The sequence below is a fragment of the Emydura macquarii genome, unplaced genomic scaffold (genome assembly GCF_026122565.2).
Source record: "Emydura macquarii macquarii isolate MOO-44397 ecotype Brisbane River unplaced genomic scaffold, CSIRO-AGI_Emac_v2 contig_3348, whole genome shotgun sequence".
In the NCBI taxonomy this organism is placed as follows: domain Eukaryota; kingdom Metazoa; phylum Chordata; order Testudines; family Chelidae; genus Emydura; species Emydura macquarii.
In genome coordinates, this window is record NW_027133485.1 from 3,819,538 (window position 1) to 3,830,530 (window position 10,993).

General features: G+C 44.4%; 1 long non-coding RNA gene across 1 annotated transcript; it reads right to left on the minus strand.

The window, feature by feature from the left end:
* Window positions 1-207: 207 nt before the first annotated feature.
* LOC137143911 (uncharacterized) lies at window positions 208-8,753 on the minus strand. Its single transcript, XR_010917298.1, has 3 exons — window positions 8,548-8,753; window positions 8,160-8,265; window positions 208-431 (listed from the first exon to the last, which is right to left on the minus strand). It is a non-coding gene; the product is annotated as an uncharacterized lncRNA (long non-coding RNA).
* Between the last annotated feature and the right edge of the window lie 2,240 nt (window positions 8,754-10,993).

Here is a 10,993-nt window from a genome sequence, read left to right on the forward strand (position 1 = left end):
AATCAGACTCTGGCTTTGCACACAGCTGATCCTTTTCTCCTGGCCCTCTCCGCCCCCACATTCCTCCCACTCTGACAGGGCTAACCTCCTCCAACACATCGCTGTTCCATTCATAATGTATTTTATCAGTCTGGAGGCAGAGACTGTGTATCCACAGCATCTGTCTGTGCTAATATATTTGAAGAAAGCAGTTCCCATAAAGTCCTACAATTTTTATTTTAATTTGGAGAGGGGAGTGTGGAGGGGGGAACTTATTATTATGTACACTGCAACAATGCCATCCTTCCAAAGCATTAAACACACACAAAACAGGTGTCAAAGGAGAATACTGGTCACCTGTTGTCAGTGGCACTTTAGCCTATGTGCTGCCTATAAAATTTGCCACCGAAACATCTCTCTAGTTGAACAGAAGACGCATTCTTTTCCAAGCACTGAAATGACAGATACAGATATACATAGGCTTGGACGGAGCAGGTCTTAATTGTTAATAAATATCGGTTTCACCATACACACTAAAAACAAATGAAAAACTATTTCTACTGGTCATAACAGAAGTTTACAGATAGGCAAGAAAAGAAAAATGCTGCTTGAAAACGTATTAGAGTTTGATTTCAAGATCCTTACTTTGTATATTATTACATGGGCTGTTGACAACTTGTGTTTTACGAGTTATGAAGCTTCAACTTTTTGAACCTCAGTATCTGTTATTAAATAATTGTCTGACCTGCGTGCTGTCTGACCCTGCCAATAAATCAATAAGAATCAGAAAAAATGCATACAAATATTGATATTACCTGTCTAAATTATTCTAAAAAATCAAGTTCTGTCAAACCTAGATAAACACACACACATACAGTATGACGGTAAAGCATACAGATTCTACGAGTTTGAGCTTGGGATGTGTTCCTCATCCCACATCCTAACTACTCTGCACAGACAAGGAAATTTGCAGTGCTCCAGGACCATAGCAATTTGACAGAACTGAGAATATAGCCCTAACAGGGAGAGAGGCTGGTCTTCTTGTTAAGCCCCCGGCTTGGGACACTTGAGAGCTGTGTTCCATCCTCTTTGGCTACAGACTTCACAGAAAAACAAAGAGCCCACATCTAGATAGACAAGACACTCAAAGGATGGGAGGTAAAACAAGCATACAGCACCAATGGCATTGCTGGTAATAGGCACAATTGTAACTGACTCTCAGCCCAACGTCTAATTCACTACGTTCCACTGACTCTGAGCACTTCCTATCACTAACAGTGGGCCCTTTTCAAATCTGCTTATATAGCACTCATCACAGGATTATCTGAGCATTGACCAGCCACTGATGAATTCTTCCTCACAACCCTCCTGTGAGGCAGGGAGATGTGATTCTCCCCATTTCGCAGCGTACAACCTGAAGAACACAGCGAGATAGAGCTCTGTTTTTCAAAACCTCACTCTGGTGCAGTGACTGCAATACTATCCCTCCATCTGAGCAGTTCAACATGCTTCACAAACTTTAATTCACCCTTGTGGGGAAAGTAAGATGCATCTCCCATATGGGGAAAACTGAGGCATACAATAGCGAAAGGACTTGTCCAAAATCGTACTAACGGTATGTCTACACTGCAGTCAGAGGTAGGTCACAGTACATGTACACACCTGAGCTAGCTTTAATCTGGCAGAGCCAGGATTCTTACCCAGGTATCCTGACTTCCAGAACATATCATCACTATTTTTATCTACAGAGAAGCATTCAGGATACAGCTTTGCTCTTTATTCTTCTTTTATGTGCCATCTTTTGATGCCTCCAATTCCCCAGGGGGTAGCATGAGACCAACGCAATCCCTGTCATACGGGGTGTTCCCAGATGTAATTTATGCAGTCTAAAGCACTGTAATGAAAAGCCATTGTAGCTCTAATGCGTAGCTACACATGTCCATAGCTCTATATTTTCAGATGCTGTCTACCTATAATTAATTCATGTTTGTACAGTGCTTTGAAGATAAAATGGTATGTAGTTGCCAACTGTCATTATTACCACATCTAGATCCATCTTGATTTAAACCCACCAAAGCCAGGAAATGTGGAGTTGAGAGTCAGACAGTCTGGTCAGATATTCCTGCCTTAATTCACATACTTATGCTTTGCATTTTGCTCTGCGGGGCAAGTTAAGTCTTGAGAGCTAGCTGTGGATTTTCAGCCTTCGCCCTGAATTTACTGACTTCTATAGTTTTAAGGGAGAAATCTGTCACTGAGGACATGAGGGAGGGAGTGGGGGTGGGGAGGAGACAGTAAAAAATTCTTATATCACATCTATCCAATTTCTCTGGCCCCCATCACTGTGGCACCTGAGCCCTTTACGGTCTAATGTATTTATCCTCATAACACCCCTGTGAGGGAGGAGAGTGCTGTTATTCCCATTATACAGATGGGGAACTGAGGCAGAGACTGAGTGACTTGGCCAAGTGTGTGCTGGAGCAGGGAATTGAACCTGTAGCCCCTAGTTCCAAAAAAATCTCAAATAAGGGGAGGGAGAACTCAGGCACAAAGTGCTCTGGGAAATCTTGACTATACAGTCTCCTCTCCCCCTTGCTCTGCTATTGATTGGTGTTTACAGCCTAGTAAGAAAAATAGTCATTGTAACAGAGTTAATTTTAAATGTCAAGCCATGTGGGTTGGGGAAGAGTAATTAGCAGAGGTGTGGGGGGAAACAAGGAGGCAGGAAACTTTAATTTCACCAGGTGCAGCCAACCCTGAAGAGAATTCAGAGCTTGCCATTAGCTACACTTCCTTAATTTGACTCCAAATGTTAGTCGATAACCTTAACAAATGTGAAGAAGCCAGCCCAGCAACTATCAGCGTCAGGGAGGCTCCATTCTCAGTGTGAGCTTCTAATTGGGGGCTAACTGGGTGACATGATGGATTAAGAACCCTCTGTCCAAATAGCCTCCAAAAGTTTGTTAGGCTGGGATGTAGACTGAGGTGTGTGGCTCTCCCATGAGAGCCTGGTACGACTCCTGGGCTGCAATAAAAGCCCTGTTGGAAATTTCACGTAACTGCTCTCGCCATCAATAGCTTTCAGTGTCACAGCAATCAATCAATAAAGCAGAGCAGCCGAAGACTGAATGAAGATGGAGGCTGCATTGTCCTGTCACCGAAATCAAGAATGGCGGCTAACCAGAGGCTGATGCTTGTCTTGCGCCTCACCTGCTATTTCCACCCAGTCAATAGCAGGAGAGAGCAATTTCTTTCTTTTCTTTGCAGAGCTATTGGGGTTTTTGTGTGGGGAACATCAAATCTGCATGCTCATTGCCCTTCTTTCTCTTCCTTCCAGTTGTAACCCTCAGATCTCTGGTAATGTCTCATTGAGGGATGAGACACACAAGCCCCTCCCCTGCTTTTGGTTCATTACAAGGACTTTAAAACACTCCTTCTGTGACTCTGAATCGTTGTGAAAGTGGCCTTCGTTAGAGCACTACTGGCTCTCATAGGGGCAGGATTCTCTCCGAGAGGGGCAGTTCTGTGAGCCCCTGAACTTTAAGGCTGAGAAGTAAATCAATAGCATTTTATTGTCTCATGAGTGGACCCACATGGTTCTCGTTTCTGTGCAGCAGTTCAGAAAGATAGCATTTGTTTCATGTTGAAAAGATGCAAAACTATTCCCTTTGTGGTGATGACCTTTCTATTTAACTGCCAGTGGCTAGGATCATGAGTCAGGACTCTTGGGTTCTGTTCCCACCCATGCTTTTGACCTGCTGTGTGATCTTGAGTAAGTCATTTCAGCCAACATTTTTCAAAAGAGGCCACTAATTTTAGATACCTTAGATTTGGGGCAAGCAACTTGAGGCAGCTATGGACCTAATTTTCAGAGGTTCTGAACACCTTTCTTGTCCAAGCAATCTTGAGGGAGCCTCAGTAGACATGTGCACATATTGTAAAAACTGCACATTATTCTGGGCAGGGCCAAGGAAAGCAGAGGCATTTCAGGTATACTGGCAGATCATTCTCCACTTTGTCCACATTGTGCTCGCAGTGTGGGGCCCAGAATTGGACATAGAACTCCAGGTGAGGCCTTATCAGTGCTGAGTAGAGTGGAAAAATTACTTCTCTTGTCTTATTTACAACACTTCTGCTAATACACCCCAGAATTATGTTCACTTTTTTTCTTTTCTTTTTTTGCAACAGTGCTACACTGTTGACTCCTATTTCGTTTGTGATCCACTATGATCTCTTGGATTCATTTCTGCAGTATTCCTTCCTAAGCAGTCATGTCCTATTTTGTACTTGATTGTTTCTTCCTAAGTGGAGTACTTTGCATTTGTCCTTATTGAATTTCATCTAATATATTTCAGACCATGTCTCCATAAAGATCGATCAAGTATGATAATATGCCCTTTGTCAGCAGCTTCCAGCTGAGGGTCTCACAGTTACCCAATGCTCTCACTATTTAAAGGCAAGGAAAACAGGGTACAGAAAGGTTAAGAAACATAGAACCCAGCCACTCCTGACTTCGACTTCCTTGCTCTATCCCTTAGATATGCTTCCTCACTTATGACCAGACCTATTTTTGCATAAACTCCAAAGTTCTGTTGCCTGCTTCAATCAGCTGGTTTCCTTGCATCGTGGCCTGCTGACTGGTCAGAACCAATATGGTCTTTGATCTCCATCCCCTTCTGTGATTCAGAACAGACTTCCACAATCCAGCAGACTTAAAAAAGGTCAGTTTCTCACACTAACCGTAACCCGTTCCTCTTAATTTAGCAATCCATCCCAGCATAGATGTGAAATGCGGGAGAATATCAAAGGGGGAGACCAACTGACTTTTAAGAGGGTGCGTGTATTATCAGTTAACAAGTTTCTGAGTCCTCCTCCCCAATTTCTCAGGCAGGTAGAACCACCCATTGCAGCAGAAGAGCTGACCACATTAAAAAAAAAAAATAGATCGAGCACGTTTAATTTTTCACACCTGCCTCTGCAATACAGCTACTCTTACTCATTAGCTGTTCCACTGCTAGCTGTACAATGACAGCAGGTAGAATCCAGCAGTAAAAGACAGAGCCTTCTATTTGGACACTGCTGGGATTGCTCAGCACCACAAAAAATGGTGTTCCACCCAGGTGTACCTGGCAGGTGCATTTTACTTGAATGTAGCTAATTTGTTAAGGATCATGCCACCTGGGAATACCTGGCACAGTGAGTTTCCCGTTGGAGGAAGAATGGCCTTTTGGTTAAGGTGCTGACCTGCAAATGAGACTGTAGTTCACATCTCATCTCTGCTATAGACTCCCTGTGGGACTTTGGACAAGTCACTCAGTTGTTCTGTGCCTCAGTTTCCTCAGCTGTAAAATGGAGATATTAATCCTTCCTTTCTCCCACCCTTTGTCTGTTTTGTCTATTTAGATAATAATCTCCTCTTGGCAGAGACTGTCTCTTACTATGTGTATGTACAGTCCTTTGCACAATGGGACCCTGATCTTGGTTTGGGCTTCTAGATGCTACTGCTATATAAATAATTACACTTAGCCCCACCAAAGATGCATCCTACCTGCAGGTACCTAGCAGAGTTATCAGACATGCAGGTGTATAATACCTGAGTGTACTAAACAGCCTCAAGAGGTTGGAAGTGTTACATCAGGGAAGTGGAAGCCAGGATTTCTCACTTCTATACCTGACTGCCAGAGGCTCTGAAATTCATAGTTTTAAGACCAGAAGGGACATTGTGATCATCTCGTCTGATCTCCGGCTTTAACATAGCCCATAGAATTTCACCCTGCACTGTTCGCATCATGCCCAAAAGCTTGTAGTCGAGCTACGACAAATCTTTTAGAAAGCCAGGCAGTTTGCATGTAGAGGTTTCAAGCGATGGAGAGAACATCACAGTTTTTAGTAAACTGCTGTTAAAAAACTTGCCTCTTATCTGTGCCAAATCACTTAATTTTCCTATTCATCATTTTACCCATCTGTAAACTGGACACTCCAATACTCATCTTACCTCTGGCGCCAAGGACATGACATTTGTCTGCCCCGCACTACGGACTGAAGGGTGCTACACACTGTAAGTGTAAAGTGTTCATATAGTATTAGCTCAGTTTGTATCAAGTCTTTCCCCTTTTACTGAGGAGATGGAAAGTAGAATTCTACGGATGCATATGTTTTTCTCTGGCCTTTTATCTGCTTGGGGCGGGCAACGGTTTCTGATGCAGCCTGTGAAAACTGTTATAAAATATCAATACAATATAACTTTATCTACCTGCCGAACTGACAGGCGTATTTCAACAGCGGTATATAATCAATTATGAGTTTAACAGAGCATGTTCTCCCAGCTGAGTGTTGGAAAAAATCACTTGTCAAGGGTTGGTAAAAACCGGAGCTGTGTTCGTCATACAGAGAGCACTGTGAGAGGTGCATGGCTCCTGAGTTACAATACTTCTTTTATGGAGACTAGAATAGAAAACAGCGATTTTTAGAGCACCTTTTATATCGGCGATGTTTTACAAAGCAAGAAGTTAGATACTAATAGTGCCATGACTGTGCTAATCAAACAGCAAAGTCATTGATGGCTCACATATAGCTCATATGCACACACAACGGCAGATTACATGGCAGATGCCCCACTTACCTCTTTGAACAGCAATGTGGGCATGTTGCAATTTCCACCTCAGAAAGGTGAGAAGAAAGGCAGAAGGGACCATCTTTTAGAGTTATCCAGTCCCTTTCCCCATGCACGCATAGTCCCGCAATGCTCCTGAGCTCAAGTCGAGATGGGGGATTTGAACTCAAAACTTCTGGCTCAGAAATGATTCAGATAGCCTATTTGCCAGCCAGCATCTTGAATTAATGGGATTGGATGGATTTATGGGGGGAGCCCAGAGTAGGGAACTGGGAGAGTTGGGTTCTGTCCCTGACTCTCCCACAGACTCTGTGAGAGCTTGGGTGAAACGCTTTCCCTTTCTTGCCTCAGTTTCTTTATCTGTAAAATTGAGCTAACGACACCTCGCTTTGCAAAGGCTCTAGTGAGCATTGGATGACAAGCCCTACAGAAGTGCTACATGTGGTTAGAGAGCTGAAGGAGGAACTTCCATCTAGTTAGCTGGGTGTGGAGGGGAGGTTTGCTTTGGATCACAGAACTGAATCCGTCACAGGGATTCTCCCAGAGTCCCATGCACAAGGTGGTGAAAAAGATGGAGCAGGGCCTCACTCTGATTCTTCCCCTGCAAGGGCTCGCCAGAGTGCTGGATTGAGGATCTAATTCCTGCATTACCATGCCCGCCTGCATCATCATCTCCCCTCCAAAAACGTCTCGCCCTAAAATGGAGGACACACGATTCAGCTGCTTCAGCACGTGTTTCCCTCTGAAGCTCCGCCGATGGCAAGTTGTGTTTACAGCACCTGACTCCTCAGCATTGCAGACATCCGATTCCTTTTGTCGCCCTCTCTTGCTGGAGGCACTTAGCTCATCTACTTTTTGCAGTGTGTATTTTTAGACTGTAAACTCCTTGGGGGAGGGGCTAGCAAGCCCTGCCCTCATTAGCATTTAAGCACTGTTGCAATAACAAATAAATGACGTGTCCAGCGTTGGCTGGGTTTGGAGACAGGCTGTTTGCCTAGAGTGACCATTGCTTTGGTTTACTGCAGCCATTCATCTGGGCTAGTAGAGATGGCTCGGTGCACAGAATAGCAGTCAGTCACCGTGTATAATTTCATTCCACAAAAGCTTCCCTCAAACTAAAAAGCATTAATTTTATAATGAGTCCATCCCTTCAGTTTCACTAAGAGGTAATTAATGATAGTATTTGTCATAATGAGGACAAGTTTGCTTATTAATAATTTGCTCCTGTTATGCATACATGTCTGTATGGATAGAATGCCAATTGTAATTATTTGCTGATGGGCTAATTCTTTTATTTTAAGAAACTTTCACAGTAGAGGAGGCTTCAACAGTTTCACTGGTGGAGTTGCCTCAAATTTGTAATTCAATCAAACATTCTGTATTAGTGAAGATGGCATTCTTCGTTGCCACAGATGGTTTCCCGGGGTATAACCCAAGCGATTTATTCATATACTTCCTGCATTAGCAGAAGTCTATTTTGGAGGAAACAAACCTTCTCCATCTCCCTCCCCCACTCCCACAGTGGTGCTCCAGTGACGCTATTTTAGTATTAAAACAATTCACTTACCATGACGTGGTGGGAACACCACTTCTGTGGAAAGGGTCTGTTTGCTAGGCCATGCCACGCTGGACCTCTGTTCTGGATCAAAGAGACTTGTCCTCTTCTCTTACAGCTGTTGTTCCAAAGAAGTTTATTGAAGAGTTGAATTGACCAACCAAATGGGATTACTGGAATGGGTGGTTTTGTTCACCATTATACTTATATGGCCCTTGCAAACAACTGCTCTTCCAGACCACGCCACTGTGCTCTGGGATGGCCCTGCAGGCACCCAGCTTCCATTTGTCTCCAGGTTCCAAGAACAATCCATTTACCCTCAGTCTTTCAGAACAGTATTCCCCTCTCTTGGGGGCTAGTTTATTCAGATCAACCAGCTCCCCACCCCAAAACTGCTTACTTTTTTGATTCAGGATTTCACAGTCTTCTTTCTTGGGACCTGCATGTTTCTAGCCCTGGCCCACAAACTCTCCCTTGAAGGTAAGGTATTCACTGCCCTCCATCTTCAGGCTGTGTCCAAGCTGGGTTCTTCTCCTCAAGCTCAGCAACTACTTCAGCAGCTCCTTTCTTGACCAAGCCTGAAGCCTCCTTTTGAGTCATTTGCCCAGTCAGCTACTCATCCTCTTGATCCTCCTCAGATGTGCCCAATAACCCCAAACACCTGGTTGGGAGAGAGCAGAGCACCTGCGATCCTGGAGAGCCAAACTCTTCCTTTAACAACACTTCCAAAGGGGCAGGATCACCAACTGAGAGATCTCAAGGGGAGGAGATATTTGGTGCAGGTGAGACAATCAAAGCCACAGCCAAGGGTGTGCATAAAAAAAGTTATAAAAACCTGTTGATTTTGTAAAATGCTGGTTTTTGGAGGGGCTGTCTCTTGGGAACCCCTTGCTCAGCTGACACTACCCAGCACCCACCTGAGGCACAGCAAATGTGAAGATAATCAGAATAAATATGGGGATTTTAAAGCACTTACAGAGTCCTCTTTTAAACAGAAAGCACTTATAAACCTTAACTGTAGTGGAGCTGGCACTCCACAAAATAAAGATATTCCTGGCTCCAGTGTGGCAGATAGTCGAGCAAGGCTTTGCAGACTAGTGGCTTCACCGCCCCTGAGAGGATTAGAAAAGTGAAGGCCATTTGATGGGGAAGGAAGGAAGTGCTTTTCACTTCAAAGGGGACATTATCTCCCTGCTTTATGTGATCAGAAAGAGAGAGAACAACAAGGCTAGAGGATAGATTAACCTTCTCGTCTTCCTCCTGTTTCCTCCAATCCATGCTTACCACACCAGTTAATTAAACATGAAACAAGAAGCCTGAGCGCGAGCGATCAATCCAACCCAACATGGAGGATTTTGTTGCCTCCAGCAGCTGTGGCTGCACACACAGTCAGGGCTCAAATTCAGCCAGAGCTGTCTGGAGCAGAGCTCCGGTAAATATTTTCAAACCCATGGGGCAGGAGCTCCGGTGCCCCCCCACAGGGAACACCTGCACTCTGAGAAATACTCTATGAGAATTTAAGCCCTGCACACAGTTGTTTTACAGCTGCTACTAGTGCTGGCAGGGGAGGAATGATAGACAATCAAAGTATGGGTGCTATGAAAACTGGCACAGAATGGAAAGGTCCAGATGTAATAAGTCGAACTAGTCATTGAAAATAATTGGCCTGATTTTCCTTATACATCCGTCAGTGCAAGTTCATTGACGTCAGCCAAGTTACTCCTGATTTACGCCAGTCAAAAGATGAATGAGGCTCTATATTCATCAGGCACGTAGTCCTTCTGATAAGGGAAGAATTCATGAACAGATCCTGATTTCCTTGCAACTCTCCCTTCCTCTCTGCTCACTGCGCTACACCATTAGTCCATGGTGTCAGTCATGGGATTGAGATCAGTGTCCTGTACCCTGACTGTATGCCTCTAAACATCATCTGGAAGGACTGGCCCTAGAGGTTAGACAGTGACAGTGGCACAGTCAAGCCTTGGACCTTCTACTCAAAGTGCCAATAAAGAGAGATTCATTCATTTAAATTGTGGTGGCGGGTGGGATGATGTGGACTGAGGTCATCACTCACTCCTTTGAAAGGACCATCTGAGATTGGGTGGAACCAAAAAGCCTGGAAGTCGGCAAGGTAGTGGATTAGAGATGACGGCAGAGAAGCGGTTTCACACAGGGAGGTGGAAAAGATGTGCCCAAACTCATATTTGTCATATATAATCTATTGTCTCTATCTAGCCATATATTTGCATCATCTGTCTAACCAACTGTACTGAAACAGAGAGAATATATAGTTATTGATATAAAGAGATTATGCAGAAACAGATATATGGATAGATATAGGCAGCAGGAGGAGAGAGAAAGAGACAGAACTTTGAAAGAGAAACACACATCACTGGATTAGGAATGTTTTATCTTGCTCTCTGGATCTCAGGAGTAGCAGAAAGAAAGTCACGAAGCACATAGAGAAACTGCCAGACGAGGGAAGGAAGGTATCAACCAGGGAGTATCTCATTTTCCCTGAGGACATTGTTATTTTGCAGCCTGCCAGCCCAAAGGAATGCCTACTGTGTGTGCCTGCAGTCTGCAAAGGGGTAAAACTACCCTTCAGAAGAGTCACCGTGCAGCAGGGCGGAACCATCTCAGCAGTGAGAGCAGCCTTGGGGTGCTCGGAGTGGGGGGCAGGCTGGCAAGCAGATGACCGAGTGTGCAGGAGCATGCTAGACCACGAGGAGTTGTGATCTGCTCACAGGCCTAGGAGTCGGAACTACCCTGTTCTCATCGTGGCTCTGACTCCTGCTATCTTGCATGGGCTTGGGCAAGTCACTTAACCCCTCTGCCTCATCAAC